At 42.6% G+C, this 21,515-nt stretch overlaps 1 protein-coding gene across 3 annotated transcripts in view; it reads right to left on the bottom strand.

Annotated features, from left to right (window-relative positions):
- ZFHX4 (zinc finger homeobox 4) overlaps nt 1-7,889 on the bottom strand; it is a 150,572-nt gene extending 142,683 nt beyond the window's left edge. For 2 of the 3 annotated variants that reach the window (XM_074577300.1, XM_074577305.1), the window contains exon 1: nt 7,557-7,889. The gene's annotated coding sequence lies outside the window, so the exon portion shown is untranslated. Of the gene's footprint in view, nt 1-5,113; nt 5,270-7,556 lie in introns of those variants that run through there. The other variant, XM_074577301.1, reaches the window with a different exon arrangement.
- Between the last annotated feature and the right edge of the window lie 13,626 nt (nt 7,890-21,515).

Below are 21,515 nucleotides of genomic sequence, written 5' to 3'. Positions count from 1 at the left end.
TAATTTCTTAGAGGCATCTCTAACTGTTCAAATATTATCAAATCAAGCCCAATGCTGAACTAACAAACACTTACAAATAAATGTTCTGCAAACTAAAAAAACCAAAAAGCCCCCAAACAAGTTAATATTTCGTCTAACTACCAACAGTTTTCCACAGTAGCTCTAAATCGGTAATTATGTTGACCTGAAAAAAAAAAGAGAGCCTATTTAATATGCATACATACAAATAATTATTCACACTGCATTTGATTTACATACGTACAAAAGAACCACTTCCCACTTTCAAAAGTGGCTCAACACTTATGGTATTTTAACTGCCCTAATTACTGTTGAGAGAACATAATTAGAAGCACTGATCACATTGTCAACAGCTAACCAGTTGCAGCCCTGTCTGGGGGCCTGATCCTGCACCGGTTGAAGTCAGGGAGGGCTAGCACTGATTGCAGGAGGCCGGGGCCCTTCTTGCCACCTGAATCTACCGGAATCCAAATGTTTTAAACAACCTGAGTACGCAGACGCAGTCACGCCGAAAACCCCGCTCCTTATGTGCATATATCAATTTCTATTTCGGTAAGCTTTCTCTATTTTCAAAGCCGAGCGAAGAGAGTAATTTTTTCCCCAGCAAGGCTTCTATACCACTTAAACACTTAGCACTGAGTCAGAATTCATAACTTTTTCCAAAAGAGGAATAGTTTAATAATTAAAACAGATATTGACTAGACCCCGCTTCCTTGAATACCAAACTTTATTAGATTATTATGCGTCGATGCATAATTTCCATTGGCAACTTTTAAAATAGCTCCTTCCCTCCCTGCCGGCCCCCCTCCTCCCTCTTTCTTTCCCCCAAGCAAAGTGCTGGGAATCCTCGATCCCCAATAGTCAATATTTGGTTTGCCTGTCATGTTCCTGGAGCTCCCCTCCATACAAACCTGTGTTTCTCATCCTCTCGCTGCACTACTCTCGCACATATTACTTCACATGATGATGGAAACACGGGGCATCTTAGCAAGTTGCTGAAATCTGAGCTTCTGCTTGTTTTCTCAAGTCTTGGACAAACATAACTTTAGGGAGAGCTGAACATAGGCATAAAGAAAGAGGAGCCTGCATTTTCATCTTCCTTTCATCTCAGTCATTCAGTCAACCATTCAGTGCCCTATTCAACAGAGCTTTTCATTATGCAAAAAAATGCTAATCCTTTTCCGATGCTTTCACACTTGTATAAACCCCCATTCCTTCGACTGAAAAGCAATTATATCAGTTTACCTTTCTGTCAAAAACAGGATTAATATTCCAATACCAGAATCTCCTTTATTTTCCTATCTTTCGCTTTAGGAAACTAGAGATTATTAGTGGAGGTATTCCTTAGAGCAAGAATACATTATTTTAAATATGATTATTTTAGCCAAAGTAAGAAGCGGGGGGGGGGGGAGGGGAAGGGAGAGAAAAAACTTCAGTTGCTGCGGAAACTCTTTTCAGTGACAGAACTGACCTTCCCTTTGCAGAGGCCTGAATAGAATGAGCCTCACTCTGGTCTATTAATCAGAAACAAATTATGAAAGAATGTGGCTGGACTGGTTGACACTATCCTGTCTTGGGAGACTCAGTAACAGCCTAGTAACAATGTCCTCTTCATGGGTAATGAACAGCCATGACAAATGGGGCAGAGAAACTATTTATTTGCATATGCAAATTCTCACACAAGGGAAACATGTACAAACAAGTGTCATTGTAAGGTGGATTAGGCAAACAACGCTTTCTTTTTAGGACATTCTGCAGCCCAGAACATTAGTCAGCACAATTAAACCAGTCTCCATGGAGACTAATGAAATTTCACCATGGTATGAGTTAAATTAGATAGCTAGTTATGTGTTTTCACAATCCAACTTGAAATCCATTATTGTTTCAGAACAATACAGCAATTGTGCCTGGCTGATCTTTGCCAGCTCAACAAGCTCCTAAGTTGACAATTTGCATATGTTAATATAATTAAGCACTAATTACATGAAACTTGTACATATTCACATGCACTTTCCCTGGGCGCTTCTCAGTTTGAACCTTGGCCAAGTCTTTAACCCTTTGAATGAATTTGGAGCAGCAAAGCTCTGCCTTCTGGGTACAGCCCCAAGGCAGATGCAGAAAAGCTCTTCATTTATAAACACAAAGCTTAACCTGGCTTCTCATATTTCTATCAACAAGGCTAGAAAACATTTTTGTATGTGCTGGGGTAGGAGAAAGGGGTGGGGGGGGGGGGGAAGCTGGACTAGAAGTTCTTTTAGAGACCCAGCTCTGCTACTCTTTTTGCATACGAAAACACAAATATTTACCCACAGAACAGGTTAAGAACACACGTATTGCCATTGTCACAGGTCCTTCAAGACCCGAATTGTCAAAAACTAAACTGGGTTTTACGTCAGTGCTCTCAGAGCCACAAAAATGGGAATGAGAAAAGGAAAAAAGAGCAAGCAGTAACTAATGAGCTTTACATAAATATATGCAGAGGCAATTAAGCAGTGTTAATTACTATGACAGCAGTTAATTGAATATAATTAGATATTTTAAGCTACTGACTAAGGCATAGTTAAGATTAATTTTATTGAGATTAATTGTAAATAAGAATAGATTAACTCTGTGTTTTGACAGGCATAAAAAGTAGTTCTGCAAATTAACTAGGAGAGCAGAAACTAGCACAAAAATCATATATTATTTTAATGTCACACCTCAGAATCATCTGCTCAGTAAACATGACTTTTCAAACCCAAACAGACAGGAATCTTGAAGAAAAACAAACAGCTTGCAGAGATTAAAGAGCCTTTTGTCCTTTTTCATGTGCATTTCTTTTAGCAGACTAAATTAAGCGAGTCTGGTGTACGTTTTTAGGAAGGAACATTTCACACTGAATGGAAAAAATGTTCTATCACATATGAAATTCATGCAGCTGTGCGGAACTTGGTCCAGATGGTCTAAGACTATAAAACAACACTAAATGATAGACAGTAGGGCCTTCCCAAGATTATGTGATAAAGTCACAACCTCATATTTTGACCTAAATTTTCTGTCATGTATTGTTTCCTTCCAGATCAGATAGCTCGATTTTAATTTTTAACTGATCCTGAATATTCAATGGCAACTCTTAATAAACATTGCTGATAAGCATCTGAGCAGAAATCATAAAATATTTACAGAACGCCCCTTAGCTTCATTAAAACAATGCTGAATCCGAAGTGCAGAAAAGAGTGCCCTGGCTCTCCCCACAATACTAAACTGTTCGCACCACTTAGCTTAAATAGGTAAAAATGCCTGGGTTTAAATAAAGGAAAACCAAAACACATTCTACCAGCAGATTAATTCATGCATGCTGTTTAAGAAAATTAACAACAAGGCTGAAGAATGCTGAACAAATCACTAATAAGAAAGGAGCTTCAATTGATTTTGAAATAAATCAATAGGTGATTAACACAATATTTTTAAAGCAGCAGAATGTATATATATTATATAAACATATATATTATATTTTCAATACCTTTTTAGCTCTTAATCGAACAAGGGCTTTACAATAGTGAGCATGTCCCTATATTGACTATCAACTTCTCTGGAATGCCTTTAGTCTTTTATAACGAAAATCCAAAAACGGTCTGTGAAACAAGGCTACGACAAGCCATTCTGCAGTGAAAGATTTTAAATCATCCAGCCTCTTCTAATAGACTTGAGACTTATTGAGGTAGAAACCATAAAAAATGAAGAAGGGAAATTTAATCCCTGAAATATTGATTTGCACATTAATATCATATAGGCAGAGGGCAATTTGGCTTCATGGAAATGACACATTGTCGACCCTTGGTGAAGTCAGAGCCAATCTAACTGCTGAACATGTCTGAATCTCAAGAGTTATTAAGGGCTTCCCTTCTTGCCTTTATGACTTTTCTTCAGCCTACCAATGCAATCTTAAATGTATTATCTTTAAGAAATAATTGTAAAACCTCAGGGGTTTTCCAGTTAATGGAAGGGAGGCTAAACCACATCAGATTCTGAAATGCAACATTAAACCCTTGCAATCAACAAAACCACCTCAATTCTCATCCATCCAGTGCAGGATCTAATATTGTTATTAGAGATAATCAAATTTCATTGTGTAAATTTAGGCTCATGGTCAGAATGGAAGCAGTAAATTCTGCAATATTAAACAGTGATTTTTCTCGGCCCCTTTTATATGTCCTTTGCTGGTGCACCATCTTCACAAATAAACCTAAACTACTCAAAAATCAAGGAACAAAACCGTCTCCCTGTTCTGAAAGACGCACGCAATGCCATTTATCATCTCCACAGCTTTCCTTTAGTTTTAACTTGATCTAGCGGATAAGTTTCATTTTAGAGAATAATAAAGCAGTATCACTGCATAAACCAAACAGCAGGTACTATTACTGTGACTTACACAGATGGTTTACCTGACCTTTCTTTGTTCCTTGGGTAGGTTTCACTTTTGCAGATTTATGACTTTTCCCTCTATATTTCATTGACCCTCTATGTTCATTATCATAAAAATGAAAACTATTGAATACATGTTTATGTTGACGAAGTCCAAAAAGCCCACGACTAAAGGATAAAGAGATGCTACAATGCACTCTGTGGATCTCTAGATTGTACACTATAAATATTCAAGCACAGATAGCACGAATAACTGAATAATCCTGGTGAGCCCCAGCTCTGGAGCCAGGTGCAAGAGGTTAAAACAGCTGGCTAGCCATCTTTTATTTTGTGTGCCTTCCTACCGGCTGAAACCGCAAACCCTGAAAACTAGCAGATATTCCCTCAAGGTTGATTGTCTGATTTTTTTCATTCCAACCAGTTTAGTAGGATCCCCCAGCCCAGAAAAGAGAGAAACTCCTTAAATACAGTCGGTTGAATAGGAAGTGGAGCAATGATGATTAAGGCTCTTCCCCCACACACACACCCCAACCTTCAACCCCCCGTTTATTTCCACAATCTTCTTTGTGCACCTTCCCGTCCAAATGTTTGTATTCCTTATTTCAAAGAAAAGCACTCCGGATCGTCCTGTCAGTTTTGCCAGTAAATATAAAGTAAAACAAGTGTTGATGGCACTGAGAGTGTTACATACCCAGGCTGTGTTTTTGCATTGCTCTCAATGGAAGCGATCGATGCCCATGTCACAGTCGCGTCCCAATCGCAGCCAAGTCTCTGCCTCAATCTAACCAACAACAGGCAGGGCTGCAAAGGCTTCTCGCTACCTCTTCCATCCATCCACCACCAAACTAAAAATATAATGCTACATATGATCTTTTTAAACACTCCACCACCGCTCCTAAGGATCGAGCCACTGCAAATCCAGGGGAAACACAATTGGAAAAAAAAAAATACACCATCAAAAAAAAAAAAAAAACAACCCTCACAGCAACCACCCCAAAAGCACTCGAGCCCTCTCTTTCCACTCTCTTTCTCGACCTCCTCCTGCCAACTACATAATCCTTGATTAAAAACGGAACAAGGCTAATAAAAAGAAAATTTAAAAAAAAAAAAAAAGAGAGGAGGACGGAATGGAGCCGAGGAAATGCAACTGTCAGAAAACGGGATGGTCAGACTTCCTAGGTGAACCTGCCTGTGTCTGGCTTAATGTAAATCCACCATCTTCAGCCTGGCAAGTTGTCTTTTGGTTGGTTTTTTTTTTTTTTTTTTTTTTTTTTTGGTGGGGAGGGGGGTGTTATGTTTGCGATCTCAGCCTTGGTACCTAAGGAGGAAGAGGAGGAGGAGGAGGGTGTGTTATTGAATGGTGGCTAAAGCCTCCTCGGGACGGCGCTGAGGTGAAACAGGCTGAACCCGACTGATGTGGCTCCTCTCTCGGTTGGACCCAGTGCCCTAAGCAGCCGATGAGAGACCCCCGGCCGCCCGGCTCGCAGGTAACAAAAGAAATACCAACCCGTGCATTTTCTGCTGCCACTGCTGGGGAGGCTGGGGGTGTGTGTGGCGGGGGTGGTGGTGGAAGAAGATGCAGGAAGGGAGGAGTGGAGGGGAACCGCCGTAAATTGGCATCGGATGGGGGGGGGGGGGCAAAGTTTATTAGCATTTTTGCAGGAAATTTCATGTAAGGCAAGGGGGGAAGCAGGGACGCGTCTGCCATTAGCCGCCGTGATGGGAAGGGATGCACTTGATTCTGGCACGAGCACTGAGACAGAGCAGGAACCGAACTGCCTTCCTGCTGTTTATGAGCATTTTTTTGATGATTTTTTTTTGTGTTGTTTTTTTTTTCCATAAACACCTCAGTTCTCGGTTTAAAAAAAAAAATAAATAGACGCCTGTCCCGCAAAACAACCGCCCCCCGCCCCCCCCCCCGCCCCGCTTTTTCAAAAAATCTCCGAAAGGCTGCGCTGAAAGCAGCCCCCGAGGAGCCGCGGAGCGGCGCGGTACGGAGCGGCGGGGACGCCGGGGGCTCCGGCCGGCAACCGCCCGCCCGCAGCGGCAGCCGCGCATCCCCGCCGGCGGGGCCCGCTCCGCGCCGCTCCGCGCCCTGCCCGGGCCGCCTCCCCGCCGCCGCACGGCGAAACTGGCAGAGAGGCAGGGAGCGCTCCTAACGGGCTCCTCTTCCTCCTGCTGCCAGAGACGGCAGCCGGCAGCGCGATCCCCCTGCGCACACACAGACAGACAGACAGACAGAGCCACCCCTGCTCCTGAGAAACCTACCTGCAAAATAAAAAAAAGAAAGGGGGGGGGGCGGGAGGGGGGAGAGGGGAAAAAGCACCCCGCACCTTCTCCTGTACACACGCACGCAGTCAGGGTCCCCATTGCCCTGCTGGCATCACCCCCCCCACCCCACCCCCCGCCCGAAAGCGAAAGTTTGGGAGGCCGAGGGGGGTGGAGATGGGGAGGAGAGGGAAAGAGGGTGGGAGAGCGGAATGCGCCTTCCAAAAGCACCTTAAAGTTTTGGGGGGACCGAGCTGCGAAACAAGAGTGCGAGCTCTGAAGGGGCTGGCGAGCGATGACTTCTGACAGCCGTAACGTCTTTGCTAATCTGACAGTATTCCCCCCCTTCCCGAGCTCCCTACAAAAAAAAGAGCGAAGTAAAAAGTGGGGGGCACCCCTCGAACCTCTTCTGCAAACTGAGCAGGGTCCTCCACTTAATCCGAAAGTTACAGCCCGAAAGAAAAAAAAAAAAAAAGACAACAAACCCACAGCCCCAAACCAAAACAAAAAAAAATATACACAAACAAAACGTAACCCCCGGAATAAAAGAGAAAGGGAGAGAGAGAAAGAAAGAAGGGAGAAAGAAAAAGCAGCCCCTCCTTCCCAAATGAGAGCAAATACTGTACCTAAAAATGGGGAAACAGGCAGAAAAAGGGGGGAGAGAGAGAGGGGAGAGATACATGGGATCTGGGGATGTGAGTGTGTGTGTGTATGTGAGAGAGAGAGAAAGAGGCACAGAGAGAGGGAGAGAGAGAGAGAGCGAGAGCGAAATATCAAAGATTGTGCAAGATCAGCCTGGAAAGATAATCGATACTCGACCTAAATTTAACACAAACTACTCAATAAAAGTTAAAGAAAAAACTTACTTTCCATTTCCCCTCGCAGTTCCTACTGGATCTTCGCCTCTTTTTTTTGTTTTGCTTTATTTACTTAACAGCTGATCACATCCAAGTAAACGAGAGAAGGTTCATTAAAAAAATAATAAAAAAAAATAATCCTCCAACTTTATTGGGTGAAAATAAAAATGATTGAGCAAGAAGTGGGGGGCATGGAGCGGTCCTTTGGGGTCCGGGAGTTGTTAAAGCATGTGCCGACCGCGGTCTCGCTGTTTGGTTGTGAAGGGGTTGGGAAAAGGAGGAAAGGAAATGAAAATCCGATATGTCTTTATTCTGCTAATTATTATCGTTTTAGCCCTGTTTAAAAAAATGGCTGATTAAGTTGAGTGCGCATGTCTTTGTGTGTCTATTCCCGATATGCACTCTGGGAATGAGAGAGAGAGAGAGAGAGAGGGAGAGGGAGAGAGAGAGAGGAGAGAGAGAGGAGAGAGAGCGAGAGAGAGGGAGAGGGAGAGGAGAGGGAAGAGGAGAGGGAGAGGTGTAATTAGTGAGGTGATCAACATTCTCCGGGCTGCAAATGACGCGCAGCCCCGGAGCCGGGGAAGCCGGAGCTGCCGCGGCTGCCGGGGGCTCGGCGGGGCTGCGGGAGCCACAGAGCCAGCCCAGAGAAGAAGAAGAAGAAGGGGCAGCAGAAAGGAGCTCATGGATACAAACACGAGTCTGCAAACTTCATTAGTAACACAGACACACACGCACAGGCACACAAAGTAGATGGCTAGGGAAAATTAAAAAAAAAAAAAAAAAAAGAAAAAAAAAAGAAGGAAGGAGGGGGGGCGGCAAGACTTGCTCTTTTAACTGTTCGGGAACTTAAAAGAAATGGGTCCAAATTAACTATTCCATCAGGGAGATATTCCTTTCGGTCCGTCTGTCTGTCTGTCTGTCTTTCTCTTCCCTTTCCTCTCTTTTAATGGGGATTTAATGAAAAATATATGTTTGCAATGGGATAATGAATGTACGACACCTCTGTGAATGGGAAGAGAATATATCCAACATACGGAATAACTGCCCATACAGAGATAAAGATGGATTTATTTACACATACACACACGCACACACGTGCACACTCACATCCTGCATTGTATTTACACATATGCACATACACCCCACATACACACAGTCACACAAAACACAAACACGCTTTATTTGGTGTCCGCCATGTAATTGCTTGGAGAAATCAACAAAGTAAAAAGCAAAGCCTTCCAGAATATACAATATCAACTGTAAACAGCCTTATCAAAATGAAGTACATATCAGCCCAGGGAAAGAGTCTCTTTGCATACAATACAGGTTTCATCCATATACATGCATCGTCTTCCACTTTCCCTACAAGTATTGATATTTTATTAATATTTTATCTACTATATTTTGCCAGACACATTTCATTGGGGGGGGGATTATTATGATGAAAACTAGGGTAAAATGTACAGATGTCATTATAAATCGGAATCTTCTACAAATATTTTCCTGTGTGGGATTTAAGAAGATTGCTTCTCATTTGAAAATCTAATTATCTTAACCTAATACTGCAGATGTGAATATGACTGACACTTTCATTAAAAGATAATTAACTAAAACTAGGAATAGACATACTTTAAAATACCCCCTACTGAAGATAAAAACATGACTATTCAAAGAGCATCCGAATACACTGCAGGAACACGTGCAGATTTTTGATAATGCTATGCCAGAAATGGGTATACCAGAAATGGTCACTAAGTCACAGTTACATGCAAGAGATATTTACAGTACCAAGGACCCTGCGCAGGTGAACCATAACCTTAGAGCTGACGTGCCTTTGAAGTTCATGATTCCAGTGATACGTGTCGAAACCTTGTCTTAGGCCTTAAACACCAAAAACCAGCAGGAAGTTTTTATCACAACCTTCCATTAAAAACACGCACGCACAACAACAACAAGGCAGCAAAAAAAACCTGGATGGCAGAAATCTGCACCTCTCTGGGCCCTAAACCTTCTACTCCAGGAGAACATTTTGCAAGTACTGGAACTAACGCTAATAGGAAAATCCCCACCTGATGATGAATTAAGGCTGCCCTTAAGGAAACACAGGCCAGTGTCAGGGAACCGAGTTGCTAAAAGCAGATGTTTAAGGTCAGAGTGAAGGTCTTGATAGTTTTGGAGGGGAAAAAAAAAAAAGAAGGAAAAAAAAAAAGGGAGGAAAGGGGAGGAAAAAAAAAGACAAGTAAAAAAATCGCCAGCCTGAAAGTACAGCTATTCCAAAAATCGGAGCCTGCCAATAAAGTGGGGAACACAGAAGGAGCCCTACCCCAGTCCAGAGAAACCTTACTTCAAACTTCAGGAAAATCTCCAAGACTCGAACTGAAGGAAAAGTCAGGGGCACTTCAGGGTTCATGAGAGCAACTTTATTCCTTTTTCAAACCTCACCTAAGCATTGCACCACCTCATCAATGAAAAAAATGTCAGCATATGTATGCAGGTTTCCACAGGCACTGCTCCCTGTCAATGAAGGTAATAAGGAAACTAGCGATATTCTGCACCGTTGTTTACAGGGTGGAAAAAAAATGCAAACAAAGAGTGAAAATGAAATCTCTGAAACCCGTTTACAGTTATCAGATTGAAGGACTATGATGGAAAGAGGGCTTTTAGGCTTAAATTGTAGACGAAACGGGACTCTGAGATAGAAGGATGCATTGTCCATTCAAGTGCATGCCTGAAGGATGGTAACACATTTCCGAAGACTGAAGACAATTAAATACAATGTGATGAAGAAACACCTGAGAACAATACATCTATTTCAAATTCAAGTGAAGAAACACGTATACTTAATGTCACAGAAGAATAAGGAAACGAAGATAATTTAGTTTTAAAGTCGTCCCCCCCGCACCTCCCCCACCACCTCCTTTATTCCTAGTGCTTTTTTCCTGGTGAAACATCAATATCATTAATGTCATTAATGTCAAAACACCAAACGTCAGAACAGTCAAGTCATTCTTTTTTGGCTGTAGATTTTTTTCTCTTTCTCTCTTCTTGGAGGGGGATATAGGTTTATGGTGTTCTTGAGTTACAGCTAAAGGAACAAAGAGGGGGGGGAGATAGAGGCAGGAATTGCGAGAGGAGAGTCCACATTTTTCAGGGTTTCTTCTGCCACTGTTTACTGTCCTTCCTAACGTTTTAAATCTCCTCTCTCTCTTTCTCTCACTCTCTCTTTTTCTCTCCCTAAAAATAGTAGCTATCGGGGAGGGAGGGTGGGGGGTGTAGGGGGAAAAAAAAAAAAAAGGCACTACGGGATGTTAACAGTTTAGAAGAAACCCGGGGATCGCCACGTAGCTAGGAAAAAATCGAAGAAGGTTAATTCCGGGAGACAGCAGCAGCAGCAGCAGCAGGTTTGTGGGATGTGATAAGAGCGGAGCGCGGCGCGGGCTGGGGGAGGCAGCCGAGGAGGACCCGGGGCCGGGGCCGGCGCGGCCGCGGTGCGGGGCAGCGGGCGGGCTCCCCGGCGGCGCGGCCCGGCCCGGCTCCCGCTGCTCCCGCTCCCGCTCCCCTCTCTCCTCCCTCTCTCTCTCTCGCTCAGCTGATCGCCCCCGAGGACTCTCGCCTAACCTCTCAGCTCCTCTCCTCTGGTCTCGGCGGACCCCCCGCCCACCTCCTCCGAACTTCTCCTGCAGGCACCGTTACACATTTGGGTTTTTTTTTTATTTTTTTTTTCCCGAGCCTCCTGTTGAAACCAAAAAAAGCTCTTGATAGTGACGTTACATTTCAAAGAGAGGGAAGGGAAAAAAAAATTAAAAAAACCCCAAACCCTCAGCCTTTTCTGTCCTCTACCACCTCCCGCCTCAGCCCCAAGGAAAACTTATTGGCCTGGCCGAGACAGATCTGGTGGGGGCCAGAGCCCGAGACTGACCATTCTTTAATAGACAAAGAAATCCCAGCCCAAACCGGGCTCTGTTACACCACGTCTCTCCGCCAAGCTCATTTCACTCCCTAAATCTGCGCTGCGGACACACAGGGGCACAAGGATCTGCATAATTACAGCCACAGCCGCTCCCCTTTTTAATAAACCGACATAATTCCCTAATAAACGTCCCCTTCCCCCACCTTCTCCTCTCCCTAGACCCCAACCCAAGGGAAAGGGGATCCGTGTCTTTTTACTGCGTTCCCTAAGTCTATAGATGAGCTCAGTTTGAAACGAGGTATTACAAGATTTCAGTGTTACAGACCCTTTATCTGAGCTACAGACACTTTCAGATCCCCAGCCCCCACCTCCTCTCCTTTTTGTTGTCTCTTCTCCTCCCGGGGGCTATTTGACAAAGGCAGTGTGTTAACTAACATTTTTGTTTAACTCAGCAACTTCTTTTCAAAACATACTTAAACCTGATAGCAATCTCTTGTACTTTTTTTTTCCCCCCCTTTTTTTTTTTTTTTTTTTTTTTTCCGGAATGAAATTGACTCTAACCCAAAGCGTTTGGCTATTATTAATTATTTCTTTCTTTGCAGGTATCACGTATACAAATCTATTGTTAATTTACAACGCGCTCTCCCCCCCCCGCCCCCCCCCCCCCCATCAAACACATTCCAGTACACAGTAAAAAGGGTTGGGGTGGGGGGGGAGGGAGGGAGAAGGGGGAGGGAAAGAAAACAAAAATCCCCGATCTGATTCCTGGAAAGTTTTGTTCGAAAAAAGAAATAAAACAACAATAACATATTGCGTTTCAATTCTACCGTCACTGCCCCAGATTTAGCATTCACCTCCTGAAAGTGCGTCTAACGAGCGGTGACCTAAGCGAAAAATCACAGTCGACTCGTATAGACATCTCGCTAAGATTTTGAGCTAAATAGTGCCGTTCCCGACTGGCTTTTTTTTTTTGTTGTTGTTGTTATTTTGGCTGGAGTCGCACAAAAACGCGCACCCGGACGTTACTATAAATAAAAGCCTTCCAGGTCTAAGTCTGCTGCCGGCGTTTCCTCCGGAGCCTTAACAGCCCTTTTTCAGCTCCTTTCTTGGGCAGATCGCGGGGATTAAATGCCCTGAACCTGAGCTCCTGGCCTTGGATGGGAAGGGAAAGAAAAAGGGAGAGGGAGAGAGAGAAAGGAGAGGGTGAAGGAGCCAGGCGCCCTCTGGGCTTTCAGAGGTCAGCGCTTTGACAGTGCTCTGACCTCCCTCCCCTCCCGGCAACCACCCCAGTGTTTATAAACAAAAACAGTCAGGACTAGCCCCAAACAATAGCAATTCACCAACTTCACAGGCACTTCACTAGCTCTTATGCAAATCAAGGAAAACGACCGCTTACCACCGCTCTCTCCCCCCCCCCCCCCCCCATCCCCTCCAGAAAGCCCAAGAGCATATTTCCAGCAGTGATATATCCAAGGGAAAAATTTTACATTCTATCCTGGAAAAGGACAAAAAGGGACTTCAGAAATAAAGCGGTTCTGGTAGAAAGACAGACAAAAAGAGAGAAAAAGCCAATAAAACTACCGATCTTACTGCAGAAAGAGGAAAGTTATGAAATATTTATACCTAAATCCAACAATCCACACTGCCAATAAAACAGGAATCTTTGTTGTGTAGACAATATGCTAAACTACCTCTGCGACAAACAGCGATTATAAAGCAACCAGGAAAAGTTATTTTCGCCCAAGGAGCCAAGTTTTCAAAGAAAACGTGTGGATTTTACAGCTAAATAAAAGCCACCACCTCTGTGTTATCCGTAAAAACTACACATAAATTAAAAGCACCGTTAAAAGGAAAAAAAAACCTTCCAGCAAGCAAGCAGCACATCTGATCTGACTTACAAAAAAGTATAATTAAAACCACCTTTAATTACAAAAAGCAGCAAGCGAAAACTAAATGAATCAATGCCTTCTCCCCAAAATGTTGTCCGCCAAGGTATAGAAATGATAGCTCTATAGTCCTGCATTAAAGCGTAACTGAAACTCCACAGTTCAGGAATTGATTACGCGATAAGGAAAAAAAAACCCGTAAAAGAAAAAAAAAATGTCCTAATGATTTTCAAACTTTTGTTTAAAAATGAAGAAGATCAGAAAAGGTTGAAGGAAAAGTTAAAGGAAATATACCTCAAGAGAAAAAAGACCATCTCCTTTTCTTCTTTGTCTATCAGTCTCCAGTTAAAGCATATGGAAAATGTTTTCAAAATGCCTAGATTTGGCACATTGTCATTGCAAAGAGAGGAGCGCAGTGATGCTGTTATAGAAAATGGGAAATAAATTCAGGATTGGGTGCTGCCTCCTTCAATGCGGATTTATCTAAGTTTAATTTAATATTCCGCAATCACTGTATGATCGCATATAATTCACCAAGATTTTTAAGGGCTTTGCCTAAATATGTTGACCACAGGCACAAAGTAATTTAATCAGATTATTTCCTTCTTTTATTTGTGTTTATTTTTCTCATTAGAAACACTTTAAATTGCAATTGTAAATAATAGAAATGATGGAATATTAGGTTTGGGGTGAACAAACGCCCAGAGAAGGCATTAGCTTTATTAAAATCATTCTGAACGTAAAATCAAAAAGCACAAAATGGTTGTTTGTAAAACACTAAACCTTTAATCGATTTATTGGCATTCCGATCGATTAGATAAACGGAAATCTATAGTAAACATAAAAGCATTTAAAATATTTTTCTCTCATTTATAAACAAAACTTTTCTCTTCAGTAGAAAAAAAATGATTATCAAACGACTAACAGGAAATTCTTCAGATATCAAATTACGATAATAAAATTATTTCCACATGGAAAGGGATAATGACAATGATGATAGTAATTATAATAATGAATAATTCAACAGCCCTTTGACATATATGGAAGAGCCTGGTTCAAAAACAGCTTTTGAAGGGGGCTACTTTTAGGGGATTTTTTAAATAAAATTGAATTTTGAGGCTGAAATGCTTAGATCAAGTGACAGTTTAGGTGCAAGTACGAAAGTTGCGTTAATTTTTTCCTGCATTTTTCAGGTGGGAGCGTTCACTTTGGCATCGCCCTTTAAATTAAGTTACCACTTATTAGCAGAAAATAAGTATGTAAATATATAAGCTACCCCTGAAAATGTGGGAAAAAAATGTGTCTTCACGCCACGGTGATGGGGACCATTTACCTTATAATTTAAACGATTTGCTTAGCTCGTAGTGTGCCTTCCAGATTACAGAAAAATTCTGCAAGCAATAATGTATTTGACCATTTAAGTGAAAGAACACAATTTATTTAGGGGTGGAGGGTGGGGAACTGCAAGCCGGAGAAATGCAGCAATCAGAGCTTGTGGCATTCTGGCTGCGCGAAGAGGAAGTGTTGCTGTAACGGGTATTATGTTTATTTGATAAAGAAAATCAATGAAAGTGGCTGTAAAGTAGTTAGTGAGGCGTGTGTTTGGGACTCGGGTTGAATAGTGACTCCAGCGGGCTGGTCGATGAGCTCTAAGAGCTCTGGAAATCTAACCTAACCCTCAGAGTGAGCTCTCTCTCACTCAGTGCTGCACCTTCCCTGGGCTGGGAGACTTCAGTCCTTGTCTCCTCCCTCTGTCTCCTTCCTTTTCTCCCCACATCCCTCCCTCTGTCCCTCCTTCACTCTCTCTTAGTTCTCCGTTCCTGCTTCCCTTCTTCCCATCCGCTCCAACTAATTCCCTCTCCCAGGTTTATTTGCTCTCCTTAATCTCTCCTATTCTCTTTCTCTCTCTCACTTTCATTCTCTCTTCCCATCTCTGCCGTAGCAGTTTCCCCCCTATCCAGCTGGTCCTCCAAGTTTTCCTGCGCTCTTAGAGCCTTCCTCCTCCTCTAATTCTCTTCCTCTCCTCTCAGGTCCCTGTATTCCTAAGTTTTCTTTCAGCCTTTTCCCTATCTGTCTTCACCAGCCAAATTTATCTCTTATTTTGGATTGGTTCCTCCGGACATGTGCTATGTTAGTAATTACCCCTACTCATTTCCCTTTCACACACCCATGCTGAAGGGATGAGCGCACCACTCTCTTTCCTCAGTTGGGATATTTTAAACATTGGCTAATCTTCAGTGGTGCTTTATTTTAGACCTTCTGCAGCTATTTCCCCCTTTTCTCCCGCTAATCTTCATTCCCTCTAATTTACAACAGAAATGTTTCTCCTCCTCCTTTTCATTTCCTACTTTACAATTTCCTTTGGGGTTTCTAAATAGTAGTATGTCCTTTGCCTTCCCCTACCCCCATGTCTTTCACTGTTTCTCTTCAGCTATTTTATTTACCCGGTTGCTAGAGGAATATTTCTTTCCTTAACAAGTTTATCTGCCTGTCTTTCAGCCTCAGCCTATAAAAAAGAAGGGGGGGGGGAAGGAAAAGAGAAAAAAAAAAAAGTTGAGATTGTGGCTCTTTTCTGCGAAGTAACTTGGTTTCAAACTTCTGGTTTGGATTATGTGTCATTATCTATTTTCCCTTATCACATCCCCCGTTGCCCTCCCCACCCCCCCTTCGCTAATAACATCTTTAGTGTGGTCAATGTTAAATATGGCAGATCTCTGAAAAATGCTTCCTCTCCAGCTCTCTGCTGGAATTCATTACTCGCCCCGCTCTTCCCACCGCGCGGTGTCTGCGGGGCCCGGTGCGCGGAGCCCCGCGGAACCCCCCGTGCCGCCGCCGCAGCCGCGGGGATGCGCAGCGGCCGCTGCCCGCTGCCGCCCGCCCCCCCGTTCCAACCCCGCTCCGCTCCGCCCGCAGCCGCCGGGCAGCGCCCCCGAGCCGCGCAGCCCGCGCTATGGCAACCCCACCGACCGCGCAGGGACCGGCCGCGGGCGCTGCGCTCCCGCGGGGTGCGGGGCGGGGGGTGCGGGTGGTGGTGGTGGGGGGGGGCGCCGCTCTGCGCGGCGGAGCGGCTCCGCCTGCAGCGGGGGGCGGCCCGCGGCAGGCAGCGCCCGGCGGGGGGCCCGTCCCTTCCGAGGGCCCGGCAGGTGCGGGGGCTCCGCAGCTCCGCGCTGGAGGGCGCAAACTCCCATCCGCGTTGCGTGGCCTCCGCGGGGAGGGGGTCAGCATCCCCGGCTGCTCTGCCTGCCCTCGTTTGTCTGGGGGGCAGAAGGTGGAGTTTGGGTTCTGGTTCTTCTTACTCTTTTAATTTTTCCTCCTCCCCCCCCCGCCCATTCTTTCCGGTTTTTGGCCTTTTCCCTTATTGTGCCCTCACTGTCTGGAGTGGGATCTAGACGAGGGATCCCCCCTGGTGAAGTCACTCGTGTGCTGCCGGCTGTGACACACGCTACGTGTGTCGCCTTTGTATGGTCCTGGTTGGGCCACATGCACTTAGCCTGCAGTTTATTGCAGGATTTGCTTTTCGCGTGTGTCGTTGGGTGCTGGAATGAAAAAGCATTTCAAAGGGTACCACTAGAGTTGACGTTTCAGGCCTGCTCTGGGTTTTAAATAAACCTTAACCTGAGGAAATGATTGTTCCAGGTTAAATGGCCCAACCCTGTCCTTTGTTTCATTATTTGGGTTCTTTATTTTTGCTGTTGTGACCGTTCTTTTTGAGAAGCCGGAGGAAGAAATCTAATTTATTCATTTCATCCATGTTGGCTGAAACATTTTCTCTGTTTTACATATGGCTGGAGTTATGTTTAGATTTACTTTTTCTCTATAGGTTACACATACGAAGCGAACAGAATGGGCCCAATCCTGCCAGTCCCTTCTCGAGTGAGTAAAGGTAGATCTGGCCCATTGTCAGAAACTCTCGCTACCGTCAGGGCCTCCGTTTGGTGTGAAGTCTGATAAAATGGCTTTACCTGTTCTGGGCATCTATAAGGCTACCCAAAACACCTCGCTCATATGATTCTGGTTTGCTAAAGGCACGCTATACGTTTTTTTTGAACTAAGCCTCTAATACCTATAACTTTCTGCTTTGCTTAAATACGCTTCAGGGAGGAATGATAGCTTTTACTCTAAACGTTTCGCAGTACCGACACGGGCACAAATGGAAATGAATATTTGAGATAGTTTCAGACAAAATACAATCCACAAACAAGGCAAACAATATAATCTAAAAGTCTTATTAACTAAAACCCAATGTAGAAGTGTACATTTTACAAATATTTGCCCAGGAACTTAGACTGTTAAATTCTGTCAATATCTCCATCACCCCTGAAATTATTGCTCACCTATATCCACAGTGACCCCAAATTGTCAGAGAGAAAGCCTGCCAGTTGTAAATCCACACGGGGCTACAACAGGATTGCAATTTATTATAAAGCAGAAATGTTACTGAAGGGAAAATTGGTGCCTATTCCCAAGTCCACACCTGAAAGGAACACACTTTCCAGAAATAAAGATCTTACAGAGGATTGTTTAACATTTCTTGTGAGATCGCATCATCGTATTAGGTAGATTATATTTATTCTGAATGAATTTTAACCCACTGTGAATGCTTTTTAAAAAAAATGTTTAAAAGGGACTACTGAAATTCAACAACACCTTGAAAAAATTAAAATATATACTTATGTTGCAGACTTTTTATGCATGACAGTACATCATAGAATAGTCAAGATAGAGATATACTTTTTCCTTCTTTCTCCAAAATGATCTAGCTTGGAATAATATTCTTGCTTCCCTCTGAAATGATTTTAATGAATGCAGGAATATTTTTGCTATAATTTAAAAGAGGAAATGAAGGACTATTAGAAAAGTAAATTTAAGAGCGTGTTTTAATACGCTGAAAGACAAATATGGAATATATGTATTTTGGGGGAGATCCTGTACACGATGTGGAAAGAGCTTATTTTAAAGAAGTGTGTACGTACATTCCTTCAGATGACAGTGTGCACACTGTTGTTAGAGTCACAGGATTTTTGATCTTTTGGGCTACTTACTTTTAGTAGAAAATGATTGTAAGGTAAGATATGCATAAACAAAATCAAAGAGCATCTGGAATTTACTCATAAAGATAAAATCAATTAAAAAAAAAATCTGAAATGCTACTGATGGTGAAGAACTGTTTGTGAAACACCTAATTCTAAAAGAAGTGATCACAGCATTTTTTAATATTTGCTCCCAAAATAAAGCTGTGAATCTACAAGGATGCTAACCTGCCTGCACGATGCGGACTACTTTCCCCTTTCAGTTCATTTCTGGTGTCAGCAGTAATAATGAACACAGGAAACACATTCCCCTCTTTTATTCTTAAACTCCTTTAAAATTATCTCTTCACAGAGACATTCTTAGAAATTAGCAGTACCCTAGGAAACAGTATTTCCAGCAAATAATTATTTTAAAACTGAATATATGTGCCGTTTTCCTTTCTTTTTCAGTAGATAGTTGTGAATATTGATTCACAACATAATTGTCAGTAAAAAGAAGGAAATAAAAACTAAAACTAAAACATGCTGTAAGGCAACAACTAGATATTTTCACATTTATGGTAAAACATTGGGATTTTCTTTTAATAGGAAGCCTTCATAAATTATTAAAATCGCACCTGATCCAGTTAATAATGAAGTTTACTACCAGCAGGTAAAAACACTGGTTTCTGTGTAAGATTTACACTTTAGCCCCACAGGCACTTCACATCCCCGGTTCCCCATTTCTTTTGTTAACGTAACATTATTCACACTTTTATTTTGGGACTACTGCAGTAAGTAAAACACAGGCATGTGTGCACGTCTGCACAAACGCACAGAAACAATTGAGCCGTCCCTTTTTCACACCAACAAAATATTTGTGTGCAGCTATGCATTTAGATGCGTACAGAGGTCTGCTCCGGTTTTGGTTTTGGCACGGTAATTAAGGTAGCAGGATTCAGATATGGTTTAATGCTGAACTTTCAAAATTTAACATTAGAGTTCCTGGTTCATCCACAACAGGATGGATACTGTGTTTATAGAGTTCATTCTTGACCTTACCTGAGTAAGTACTTTAAGTTAAAGTATGAGATGCACCTAGAGGGGTAATACATTGAGTTTAATAGGAAGACAGTTAATAACCTTTTTTCATCCTCATGCACTATCAATCATGGCTGTCACCAGTCTGCTGAATCAAAGCAAAAGTGTTCTTCACAGATGACTGATTAGAAACGCAAAATCACAAGATCCATCTTCATGGTCACTTTTATTATAGTCATTTTTAAACTGACAGCAACCTGCTCAGTTTCAGCAGACTGGGCATCACAAATAGTGTCACTCAGTGCAGCTAAGCATGAGAAGATGTTGGCTGGATTATACTTAAAAATAATTAGGCCCAAAGCCTTTGGTGGAAGCAAGAAAAAGGATTTTCTTGGTTCCAGCCCCATCTTTTCAACACCAGCAGTAGCCTACGTTTTTACAGTGGGTTGCTATTGGAAAATATTTTCATTCTTCCACTTCTAGTGAATTAATCAGTTTTAGGTGGCCCTTGGATACTTTTTTGAAAACAGTATCTTTGCTGGTGATGCGACCGGTCACTTTTGATAGAACCACTCTTAAGCATAGGCTTAACAATTCCCTACTCTTATTTGTATAGTGCAGTGATGAACTGTTGGTTTCCCGCCTTCTGAGCAATATTGCAAAAGCTAATTATCTTGTTAACTAGATTTGTTTCAATAACATTGTCTCCTGTTCAAATAAACTAGCAAAAAGTTCAACATATTAAGGTTATTTATAAACTAAATAGGCTCCGGCAAATTTAAAATCAAAACGGTATAGGCGAGAGGTAGAGGGAGAAAGAGGGAGAGAGGGAACACTCACACTGCAAGGTGTGTTTCCGAAACGCAGTGAAATCTAATATAAGGAAAGGTATTCAGTAATGTTGAAAAATGAAAGTGTTTTTTTTTTTTGTAGAAATATGGTAAATACTGAATTTACATTGTGGCTTACAGTCTTTACGCTTTGTACACACTAAGACAAATTGTGCAAACTGCTATTGACTCCAAAGGGTGTTTTTTCCTGTGTGAAAACTGTAGGATTGGTTCCTTAATGTAAATAAAAGCCTTTCACTCTACTTAACGCTGCTTAACATGGGTAAGAAAATAATAGATTCTGATTCGGAATTTTGATTCAAGGGCTGATGAAGTGAGAAGACAGCCAAGACTAATTTTTAAATTAGGTGGAAGCTAAATAGGCCTTCCGCAAAACTCTTCACAATCTTTTCCCCTTTTTAAAATTTAAATTCCACTTCATCTTGTGAACACAAAATAACATACTACGCCAGCTGAGCATCATTTTAGAATTATCTTCAGAATTCCAATGAAATGGTGCGTCTGGTTTGCCACTTACACTTTAAACCCCAAAAGGTAGTCTTATTAGTAAGCCTGATTTGTGGGGCTGTGATCCCTTTAATATGGCTCAAAGGACTTTAAGCAGTGTGCATCTAAAACTTGCCTTTAGAACACACTCGCCAACTGCAAGTGACTTCGCTGGGCTGCAGCACTGGACCTTTTTCACGTGTCGGGCCCCTTCCCACCCTCCTCTCTCACACTGGAGGGCAGGGCGTTTGTCGAGTAGGGCTCTTCCGGAAGGCAAGGCTGTTCTTTTCCAACCTCAGACCTTACTCTCGCTTTTCTCGCTGGGCTACACACGGGGACACACACACACACACACACTCGCAGTGGTGGTGAAATGAGGTTTATACAAACACACAAACAAACCCTCTCATAGACACACGCAAACACACGGAGCACGCTACCTACGTGTTTTTAAAAATATGCAACACGAATTGGCACACAACCACTGGTTCCTGGGTAGTTATGCTGATGTATGTATCCCAACTTATCCTGTCAGGAGAATATCCTCTTTAATTAAAGCATCTTTAATAGTTTTATAATATTTCCATGTACTGCATAAACACCTGTGGGACCAAAGAAGGCAAATGGGAAGCAAAGTCAGCAGTTTTATGTCCAGCTGAGATTCACATGCTCTGTAAACAGTTTGATTATTTTTTTTTTAGTTAACGCTTATCTTAAGGATATAATTAGCATTTGATAATATGGTCCCATGTAGAGACTCCATGTTTGTTAAAGTGGTTTTAACA

The sequence above is a fragment of the Larus michahellis genome, chromosome 2, assembly GCF_964199755.1.
Source record: "Larus michahellis chromosome 2, bLarMic1.1, whole genome shotgun sequence".
Classification (NCBI taxonomy): domain Eukaryota; kingdom Metazoa; phylum Chordata; class Aves; order Charadriiformes; family Laridae; genus Larus; species Larus michahellis.
The sequence above is the reverse complement of the archived record's forward strand: the minus strand, read 5'-3'. Positions and strand labels throughout refer to the sequence as shown.